This window comes from Mustela putorius, unplaced genomic scaffold (genome assembly GCF_011764305.1).
Source record: "Mustela putorius furo isolate JIRA1106 unplaced genomic scaffold, ASM1176430v1.1 tig00000572_pilon_pilon_pilon, whole genome shotgun sequence".
Classification (NCBI taxonomy): domain Eukaryota; kingdom Metazoa; phylum Chordata; class Mammalia; order Carnivora; family Mustelidae; genus Mustela; species Mustela putorius.
Window position 1 is genome coordinate 1,594 of NW_025421420.1, and position 10,776 is coordinate 12,369.

At 40.8% G+C, this 10,776-nt stretch overlaps 1 pseudogene; it reads left to right on the plus strand.

The window, feature by feature from the left end:
- Positions 1-1,382: 1,382 nt before the first annotated feature.
- On the plus strand, positions 1,383-2,550 carry LOC123392431 (annotated as a pseudogene).
- Positions 2,551-10,776: the final 8,226 nt, after the last annotated feature.

Sequence of the window (10,776 nt, forward strand, 5' to 3'; positions counted from 1 at the left end):
AAAAAATAAAATAGCTGCCTCTTTGCTTTTTTCAGTTGTCGTCCTCCACTGGGATGCAGGGAGTCTTAGAAACGTAATGCTTTTGACCTTACGAACTCCTGAGTTCTAAGTTATCTGTCCCCTTGGTCAAGAGCTGCAGCTAGTGAAAAGATGAAATAAAGACTTCAAGAAGACAGAAATGCCCAGCAGAGAGAGAAGGAGCAGGAGGGGAGCACTGAAAGACTCTGGAGGACTAACTGATCTCTCCACAATTTGACCTAAGTCTTCAGCAGCGCAAACATTTGTTTAATGAAATCATACATGAAACAAAACAAAACAAAAAATTAGAAACAGATAAGCCCAGAGCTTCTCTGATGGATGTTATGATTGGAGCCTGGACCTCTGCCCACTGTACGTGTCCTTCCATTCCCGATGCAGTTGAGATGGTGCCAGGATTCCAGGAAAGATGCTTGGAAAACCACTAGCCTATTGGAAGTTGGTATAGTGAAAGAGAACATCTTTGATATAAAAACCATTCTTTCAGAGTACCTGGGTGGCTCAGTGGGTTAAAGCTTCTGCCTTCGGCTCAGGTCATGATCTCAGGGTCCTGGGATCGAGTCCTGCATCTGGTTCTCTGCTCAGCAGGGAGCCTGCTTCCTTCTCTCTCTCTGCCTACTTGTGATCTCTGTCTGTCAAATAAATAAATAAATGAAATCTTAAAAACAAAACAAAAAACGTTCTTTCCTTTAAACCTCTAATTACACAGCAGGGAGGCACAGAGGCATGGCATCTGTGGAGCCCAGTTCAGGGCCACAGTCACACACAGCGCCCCACCTGCAGCAGGAGCAGCAGCCACAGCCAATAGACTGAGTCCCAGACAGCCCCACCGGGAACAACCACCCCACTTCTGTGTTCTCTGGTGGAAAAGTCTGAGAGGGCCGCTGAGCTACTGCTGCCCCAACCGCCCCGCCCCCCCACCAAACCCCCAGGAAGAGCATCTCTGAGCCCGGGACCACCACAGGAGCAATGCGCAGCTGCAGTCGCCTTCATGGCCCTCTTGCCCGTGCCTGTCCAAGGTCCCAGGATGTAGAATAATACAGCCGATCCAGAAGCACTTCTCACCTTAGAACACACTGGGAAAGCCTCCTTTGGAGAAGTTTTCAAAGGATTTGATAACTGTACCCAGCAAGTGGTTGCTATTAAAACCATAGACCTTGAGGAACCCGAAGATCAAACTGAAGACATTCAGCAGGAAGTAACTTGAGTCAGTGTGGACAGCTCATGTGTAACAAAATACTGTGGATCATATTTAAAGCGTTCAAACTTATGGAAACTAATGAAATACCTGGGGCGGTGGTTTGTTCAGCACTGGGTCCATTTCAGGAGTTCCAGATTGCCATATCATGCTAAAGGAAATCTGCGTTCAAAGAAGAAAAATTCACCGAGACACAAAAAACCGCCAACATCTTGCTGTCAGAACAAGGAGATGATAAACTTGCTGACTTTGGAGTTACTGGCCAGCTGAGAGATACACGTATTTTAAAAGACTACTCTTGCTGGAACACCAAGTTTTTTGGATGGCTCCTGAAGGGGAGCCAACAGGGGGCTGATGACTCAAAAGCTGACATTTGGTCATTGGGAATTACTGCTATTGAAATAGCCAAGGGAGGGCCACCTAACTCTGAAATGCAGTCAATGAGAGTTCTGTATCTTATTCCAAAAAACGGTCCTCCAACTCTTGTTGGAGACTTTACTAAGTCCTTCAAGGAGTTTACTGACGCTTGCCTGAACAAAGATCCATCATTTCGTTTTTCGTCCTGCAGCTCAAGAATTTCTTGAAACATAAATTCATTGTGGAAAAATTCAAAGAAGATTCTTTTTTAAAGATTTTTATTTACTTATTTGCCAGAGAGAGATGGAGACAGCAACAGAGATAGTGAGGGAGAGCAGGAGCAGAGTGGAGAGGGAGAAGCAGGCTCCCCGCTGAGCAGGGAGACCAAAGGGGGTCTCTATCCCAGGACCTTGAGATCATGACCTGAGTCAAAAGCAGGCACTTAATGACTGAGCCCTCCCCCAGGCACGCCTCAATGAAGACTTCTTATCTGACCAAACTGATAGCTCAATTTAAGAGATGGAAGGCAGAACAGGACAGTGATGATGAAATTGATTCTGGGGGCTCTGGTTTGGAATCCACCAGCAGAGAAAATAATACTCCTCCTAAATGGAGCTTTACCATCGTGTGAAAGAAAGCCCAATCCAAAGAAACCACAGAATGGGGCAGAACAAAATCTTGTGCAAACCCTGAGCTGCTTGTCTATGATAATCACACCTTCGTTTGCTCAACTTGAAAAGTGGGTTGGGGATAACACTAGCAGGAATCCAGCAATTGAAGAACTAGAGAACAGTATAGCTGTGGCAGAAGCAGCCTGTCCTGGCATCACAGATAAAATAGTAAAGAAATTAATTGAAAATTTTTGAAAGTGTTCAGTAGATGAATCCCCCGAAGGAACTTATTATTGGCTTCTATTACATACGGAACCAGAGAAACCCACCACAGTTACTTCAGGCTAAAAGTGACTATTGGTGGGGGAGGTGGAAACAAGTCATACCTTTTTAAAAGAGAGGCTTTTCGTAAACTCTTGGAAACGAGACCTGGAAAAGTATTGACTTTTTCACCAAGTTCGGATGATCTCCCGGGCAGCTCAGTGACAATCACATTTGAGAGCCATATGTTTGAAATATTTATAGGCAACAGAGGTACCCCTTGGTATGAAGTATTAACCTTCTCTTTTAGAAGAGGCAATTAACCCTATTTGACATGGGTGGAAATTTAAAGCAATACTAATTAGCCATGGATGGGGTTTTTAACAATACTAAGGAAATTAGCCAGGCTTCATTTTTAAAATCCTCAACTCATATCTCATATTATATGCTTGGATTTGGGGAGCTTAAACAAAGCTGAAAATCATGTAATTAAATACCTGATTGACAGGAATGAGTATAACTCACACCAGCATATTTTTGTCATGGGAATGAAATGTCCTATAAACTATTGGTACATTTTTGTTTTTCATAATCATCTAGTACATAAGCATCATGTGTTCATTTTTGAAAGACTATTGCAATTAACACGTTCTCATTCATATGAAAATAACCATAGTACAGGCTGATTTCTGCTCCTGCAAAGTTAAATTAGACCATATAGTTAATTTTCAGTTATGGTACTGTTACATGGGTAATACCTTTTCTTTTTTAATTCCTGTATAAATATTATGCCTGCCTAGGTCCTGAACTGGGCCTACATTTCAATAGTTGTAGAATTATTGTTGTAGTTTTTACAGTTAATATTTTGTTTGGATCAGCACAGTTTTGTTTTTGTACAGAAGTCATTTTTAAAGATCTGAATAATTGCCAAATATCAGAAGAAAAGTGTTCTTCAAGTAAAGAACACACAGTTTTTTTTTTTGTCAAAAGGCCATTACCTCCTCTTTTTTCTGTAATAATATGAACACTTGAATAAGTTGTGGTTGTGTCCTATGCCAAAATATTTCTTTTCATTGGTGCCTATACTGTAACAATTACTTTTAACACATTGTATTTTGAAGTAATAGTTTAGTTAAAATGTTCACCTCTTATGTAACTGGAACTCAATTATATTTTATAATTTATAGAGATCCGGAAACAATTTTGCAACTCATATTATGGGTTAAACAAATGTTTTTCTAAAAGTAAAAGCCACAAATTTATAAATTGATTATCTGAAACTTTTTTTTTATTATTTGAAACTTTACAACACAGCTGCATCATGGATAGAAATTGTATTGCTTATTCATTATTAGATTATTAGTCCTGTAAACTGTTTCTAGGTGAATCACACTCCATTGTTTTGGTGGGGTCTAAAACTAAATATATACATTTTTTTTAAAAAACCCATAATCAAAAATTTATTATTTTAGTTTTTAATTTCTAAACAAATACTGGGAAGGATTAACACAGAAAAGAAAGACATAACTGTTGGTTTTTAGCCAGATCCTTTGTACTATTAACATCTCTATCTTCAAATAACATGGTGCTAGCTAGCTTAAGAAAAGCAAGGGAGGGTCGGGCAGTCTCTCATATCTATACACAGAGGTACTCCTCATCTCAGATACTGCGGAGATGTAGAAACCCAGCACTCCCTTCTTCATATATCTTGTTGCTGCTTCTGTCTTGCTGCAGATGGGTTTTTCTATCCTAAGTCTGTGGAAAGCAAATGGCTACTGTAACTCCTGATCTACATCTCTGTCCATGAAATCAGCCAAATTCCAAATCTAAGTTTGTTAGAAAGTACTTTGCTTGGCCCAGGTTGAGTTGAGCACTTCCAGTCCCATCAGGATAACCCAGCTGACAACACATGCCACTGCCAGGGGGTAGGTAGGGCGAGTTTCAGAAAAGAGAACAAGGTGCTGGTTAAACTAATAACAGCTTCCCAGCACCCCGTTCCCAGAGCCTGTGCCCCCTGACACAGCAGTGACACAGATGAGCTGGGCCAGCTGGTACCAGTCAGCAAGAGTCGGTTCTACCCATCGCTTCCCAACTCCATATTCAATGATGTTATATGGCTAGCTTGAAATCAACCACGGTAGGAATACTGATACCACACAAACTGGCAAATGCTGTAAATCAGAGATGATTTTTCAGAGTTTCTTTACCAGCACAACACTGTCACCTAAGTCTTCATAATTTGTGATGTCAGAGACAGTCACATTCACATCTACTGGCACGCTGTGAAACTCAACAGAGAGCTTGAGTGTCCTTTTCCTCACAAGTTCATTCCTCTAGAAGGCGCCTAGTAGATCGTTCACTGAGATATGTTTATATGCTTAAGAAAAAAAATAAAGCAAGACTCGTGCATCAGCATGGGTCAAAGGCTGCACATCTCTGATTCCACACAAAGCCTTGTTTCCTGCTATACTTAGTACAGGGACAGGCCTAGGTAAGAGGGGTCCCCCAAATCAGCCACATTCTTGGTGTAAAAATAGAAAAGTAACAAAAGGAGAACTCTAGGGCAGAAGGTGAGAAGAAATAGCAGAAAGAATTTACAAGAACACTTATTGGAATACAGCAAGTACTCAATATGTATTTCAGAAAGGAGGAAGAGAAGAAAGGAAGTGGAAAAGCAGTGGAGCTAAAGGGACAAGAGGGATAAAGGGAGGATGGAAAATGTAAAAGGAAATAACGAGCCGTCCATCAAAGGAGACGATCCTCCACTGAGAGTACAGGCAAAAGACAGGTTAATTGATAAATACAAAAGCATTCATTCAACAAATCATATCAAGCACTGAACCTGGGACAGGGTTGGCCATACAACAGTTCTGAAGACATGGTCCCTGCTCAGGTGTTGTGCAATTTAGTGGAAGAAAGATTTATATCATCATTTCAGTATCAGTCCATGCTATGATAAGTTAACCATAGAGTGGTGAGGGAAACCACAGAAAAGCTTCTACCCCAAATGTGGGAGTCAGAAAAGACCTCCCAGAAGGGGTGCATATAAGCCAAGCCCCCAAAGAACACATAAAAGCTTCACAAGTGAATAGGCTGACACAAAAGATGTTTCAGATGGAGGGGAAAATGAATAAAATGGGTAAGGAGGTGAATAGAAATAGGCAATCAAGAGTCTGAAGGAAGTACAGACTGGCTGAGTACAGTGCACAAGAGAGTAAACTGGTGATACACACCAAACCAGATCGTGAAGACTTCGCAGGCATACTTGGAATTGAGACTTTAAGGACAAAGGGGAGTTACTTAGGGGGTCTAAGGAAGAGAATGCTTTAGAAAAATCATTCAAATTTGTTTACTTCTCTTCTTCACCACCACCGATTTTTTTCTCTCATGAGGATTGACACTACAACCCTGCTGGTCTCCCTGCCTCCCCTCTGTCCCACCTCTAAACTATTCCACAGGGAGACTAGGGAGGCCAGCTGGTAGTTGTAACATCAGTGCTGTTGAGAGAGAAGCGTTGTGGTGGTAAATAAAAGAAGTGGGGCTATTCGAGAGCTATTTGGGAGGTAAAGTCAGCAGGATCTGATGATTACCAGGCCTTGGGGGATGAAGGAGGCAGGCATTAAAAGAGACTCACAGGGGATGCCTGGGTGGCTCAGTGGGTTAAGCGTCTGCCTTCAGCTCGGGTCATGATCTCAGGGTCCTGGGATAGAGCCCCACATCAGGCTCTCTGCTCAGCGGCAAGCCTGCTTCCCCCCCTCTCTGCCTGCCTCTCTGTCTACTTGTGATCTCTGTCTGTCAAATAAATAAATAAAATCTTTAAAAATAAAAAAATAAAAGAGTCTCACAGATTCCTGACTCGGGCAGGTGGATGGATGGTGGTGTTATTGATAATGAGGAGGAAATAAAAGAAAACAGGTTTAGAGGAGTATATCAGGAGTTTGATTTTGAGGTGCTGTGCGGCATCCTGACAGAGATGTATAGAACGCAGTTAATTAGCAAAGCATGAGAGGGATTACTGTGATTTACAATTTTTTACATGTTGGGTTTTGAGAGGGTCAATAACATCACTTTTCCCCATCCAAGCTGGCAATCAAATGAAACATGGGCATGCACAAAAGAAGCAAAATATCACCTTTGAGTATAGATAAATGCTTGTGTGAAAGGACTTCAACCCAAAATGGAATCAGAGGATATAAAATAGAGAATCTCAAACAGGTGCCTTCAGAAAAACAGAACTCAAGAACCAAGTGACTGGGGGCACCTGGATGGCTCAGTTGGTTAAGTGTCTGCCTTCAGCTCAGGTCATGATCCCAGAGTCCTGCCTCCAGCTCACATTGAGCCATGCATCAGGGCTCCCCGCTCAGTGGGGAGTCTGTTTCCCCCTTTCCCTCTGACCCCCCACAGTTCGTGTGTGTGTGCATGCACATATGTGTGCTCTCTCTCTCTCTCTCAAATAAATAAAATCTTTAAAAAAAATAAAGAACCAAGAGACTGATTTACATTGAGTGCCTGATTTATAGAAGACCAAGACTTATCTCTGGACATCTGCCAGGAATCTTTCTACATCTTCAAGCCAATGAACTTACTGCTTAGACTCTGACCAGACTTCCTCCTCTTTGCATTCCTTGCCCATAAATACTGCATAGCCCCAACCCTCCACAGTTTGACCTGTAGCTTGTTATAGCATGGGCTACCCAAATTGCAATTCCTCTGCTATTCCCAAGTAAACTTAATTTCTGGTAGTTTTACTTTATCTCCGTTTACCTCTTTATTTAGATTGACATTTGGGAAACTTACATTTCTAATATTTCCTTTCTGATTTAGAGAGACTATGGTAGTCAGCCTCCAAGATGGCCCCCAATCACCTCTGCCACCTGGCACTCATGTCCTTATAAAACCCTCTCCCACACTGAATAGGGCTGAACTGTATGACTAATAGAATGCTATGAAAATGGCAAATGTGATTTCTGAGGCTGGGTTGTAAAAGATGCTACAACATCTATCTTGTTCTCTTTTGGATCTCTCACTCTGGGGGAAGCCAGTTGCCATGTCATTAAGTTATTCAAGTAGCCCTAAAGAGATTCTCACATGGTAAGGGACTGAGAGAGGTCCTGCCAATAGCCATGAGGGAGAGCCATCTTGGAAGCAGATCCTCCAAGTCAAGCCACCAGATGACTTGGGTCCCAACCAAGCATCACCCAGGGATCATGTGTCTGGGTGATGTTTTTCATCTGCCCATGAGGATTATCTCGGTCACAGAGCTCTGAAGGGCAGCAACATCTTAGAGTCTTCTTTATAACTCTAATGTTTATCTTATCTGATCTATGGTTACTAGATGTTTTGTGCAGTTTCATGGGGTATCAAAGCAGGCAGGATCCATTTGGCTAAAAATCTGCTCATTTGTTAGGACTCTGTTTAAAACAATTGGATGTGTAAAAGATTAAGTTTATTGCTAGTGCTAAGTGGTCACATACTTTGTGAAGAAGAAAACGTATGGGGCCAATATTTGGAAGCCATCTTTGGCTCATTTAGATAACTAATTCTCACAAGTCTCCAGAGAACCCTGATGCCTTGGTCTGCCAAAGAATGGCTGACCTAGAGGAAAAAATAATATATGATTCTTGTGAGCAGTGTCAGAGTGGCTTTAAAAAGAAGGGGGGGTTCAGTTTTTTCTTCCAAGTCTCTTTTCCTGAAGAGAAGTAAAAAGGGAAGAAGAGGGAGATTATTGTAATGGGAGTTCTATCCACAAAGAAGGAAATACTAGGACTGAGGAATAACTGTTCTTTCGCATGAAGATACCCTCCAAAATGATGATTTTACATCCTAAGAAACATATTTTCTATGGGGGCTTTTTGATGTTCTTGTGCTTGTTGTTGAGAAGAAAAAGCTTAAATGAGAACTTCCTGGTTTTCTCTAAGCAGGAAGCAGTTTCATTACACTGACAAATTGCAGCACTTTGCCTGTAAGTGATACAAGCTGTTTATATATCCTTACCTTAATTAGTAATCTCTGACTAAAGATGATTATCTCATAAGTGTTCTTAACAGAGTTTCTTTAAAGAATTCGAAGAAATACATTTATTTTCAGTGTTGTAAAAGGTATAGAAATTGTGTCAACCTTGAAAATAAAACAGCCAGTTATTTTAACAGCAAAATGGGTTTATTCCTGAATAGCAGAGGAATTGCAATTCAGAACAAGAAAACTATGGTGAACCATAGGCAAGCCCAAAAAACAAAGGAGAGGAACCCTCCTTTACAGAGGAAAGGGGACAGTTAGGAAGGGCTGTAACAAACAAAAAGTCCCTTGGAGTAACCTGGGAGTTGGAAACATAGTATCTTTTCATTGGGTGATTTGTGACAGTCTCTCATTGGTTGGGCTGTTGCTGGGCAAGGAGAAAATCTTCCTCCTGCTGGGGTAGTAGAGTAGGGTTTTTCCTGTTGGGATCTGCAAATAGCTCCAACCAATGGTAGGTCTGTGAGTGCTTCCCCCTTCTGACTGCCCAACTCCATTTTAAATTAGGTTTTCTTTGTTTGGTTTCACAGTTGAGATCTAATATTGAAGCTGTTAACCTCTGGTCAGTTTTTAGTTTCTTTCATTTCTCCTTTACAACATCATGTCCCCATAATCATCCATTCATTCAACCATTAATTTATTTATCAAATCTGAATAAATGTATTCTATGCATTAAGAATGGTCCTGGGTGATTTGAGATGATAGTTGTTGAAGCCAGAACCGGGAATTAAATTAAATAGCAAACAAAAATGATTTTTTTTTTTAAATGAACAAGAACCCCTATAGAATATTTCGTTCCTGGATGTTTTGACACATTGGTCTCAGCTGTTTTCTTCCTTCTCCTTCCATTCACATTTAGGGAAATTCATACTAAATTGGCACAAAAAACTCAGGAAAAGACAACAGAAGTACAAACCTAACAAAAAAAATCTCCACCTTGAGATTTAATGAATAGAATTGTGTCACTTTACACGGGAGTTTTAATGACAGATGCTGAATCTTTGGTAGGTATTGCACATCTCCCTTCTAGCTCCAGCCTCTTCATTCTGTCAGTGTTGATACCATTTGCATAAGTACCTGTCATTATCCCCTATCAAGTGCCTCCTTTCCAACCTTGAACGTTTCTTCTTGATTCATTATAATTAAAGAGCTAATGTAGCCATTCAAGTTCACATTGTCAATGACCATGTAATCATCTTCCCTAGTGGCCAGAATTCCTTTCTTTTTATGAGGTTACAATTAAATTCCTTCCAGCCATAAGGTCAAAAGAATCTGGAACAGTTAGCCTTCCCAGTGACTAATTTCACACCTGTGACTCTGATACGTATAAAATAAGACCTCTTAAATGGAAGGTGTCAAATTAAGAAATAATATACTTTTGACTACACCTCAACTGAAGTCAATTAGACGTAAAAATTAAAGACTGTGGATTCTTTTCCTGTTACTGGAAGTGATGCTTGACACTCCGCTTATCAATTTAAGACACATCTGTGTCCCTTAGAAATGTTAAAGTAATTTGTAAATTGGAAGGGAATTAAAATGGCCCAAAGCCTGGGGAATACTGGCCAGCAGATTAAGATAATGTTCACATGTCTATTCCATATAATAACTTGTCTATTTCTCCGTGTTTATCCCTTCTCGATATTAGTTTAAGTTCTTCTAAAATGGATTTTGTTACTTTTCCTGCTACTGAGACCCTTTGTATTTTATTTAAAAAAAATTCTGATTATTAGATCACCATGCATGGCTAAATGACATGAACAGATTTAGTCTCTGGCTTGCAAGATGTAACACTGACCATCAATGCCTCTCTTTTTGCTGTCATCTTGAAATCTGTTATAGATCTTCATCTTCATTTATAACTACCGGTGATTCTCAGTTTAACTCTCACACACAAAGTCCTCCCCAACTCCTTATGCCTTTATCTTCCTCTTTCCTCCAAGACAGGAGTTGTTTTCAGCAGTGAGGCTCTTTACTGGAAGCCTTGTGGCTCTAACTTCAGATGAAAGTCACAGTCAACTCCCCATCATTATATGTCAAAGGGACTCCCCAGAAGAAATATGTCTATGGCAACCATTGGGCTCCTGTCTACAAGGCTCAAAAGGGCTCCTGGAATGTGTGGAGTGTGACCCACAATCAGCAACCTCCACACTCTGCAGTTCAGCTGCCTTGAGAATCCAAGAAGTCAAAGTGGACATCTCATCAGGAATACAGGCAGATGACCTTCATTCAAAAACATTTAGGTGAGGACTCTGTGACCTGAAGAGCAAACAAGTTTCAACTTCTGTGGTTCTTAGTGTT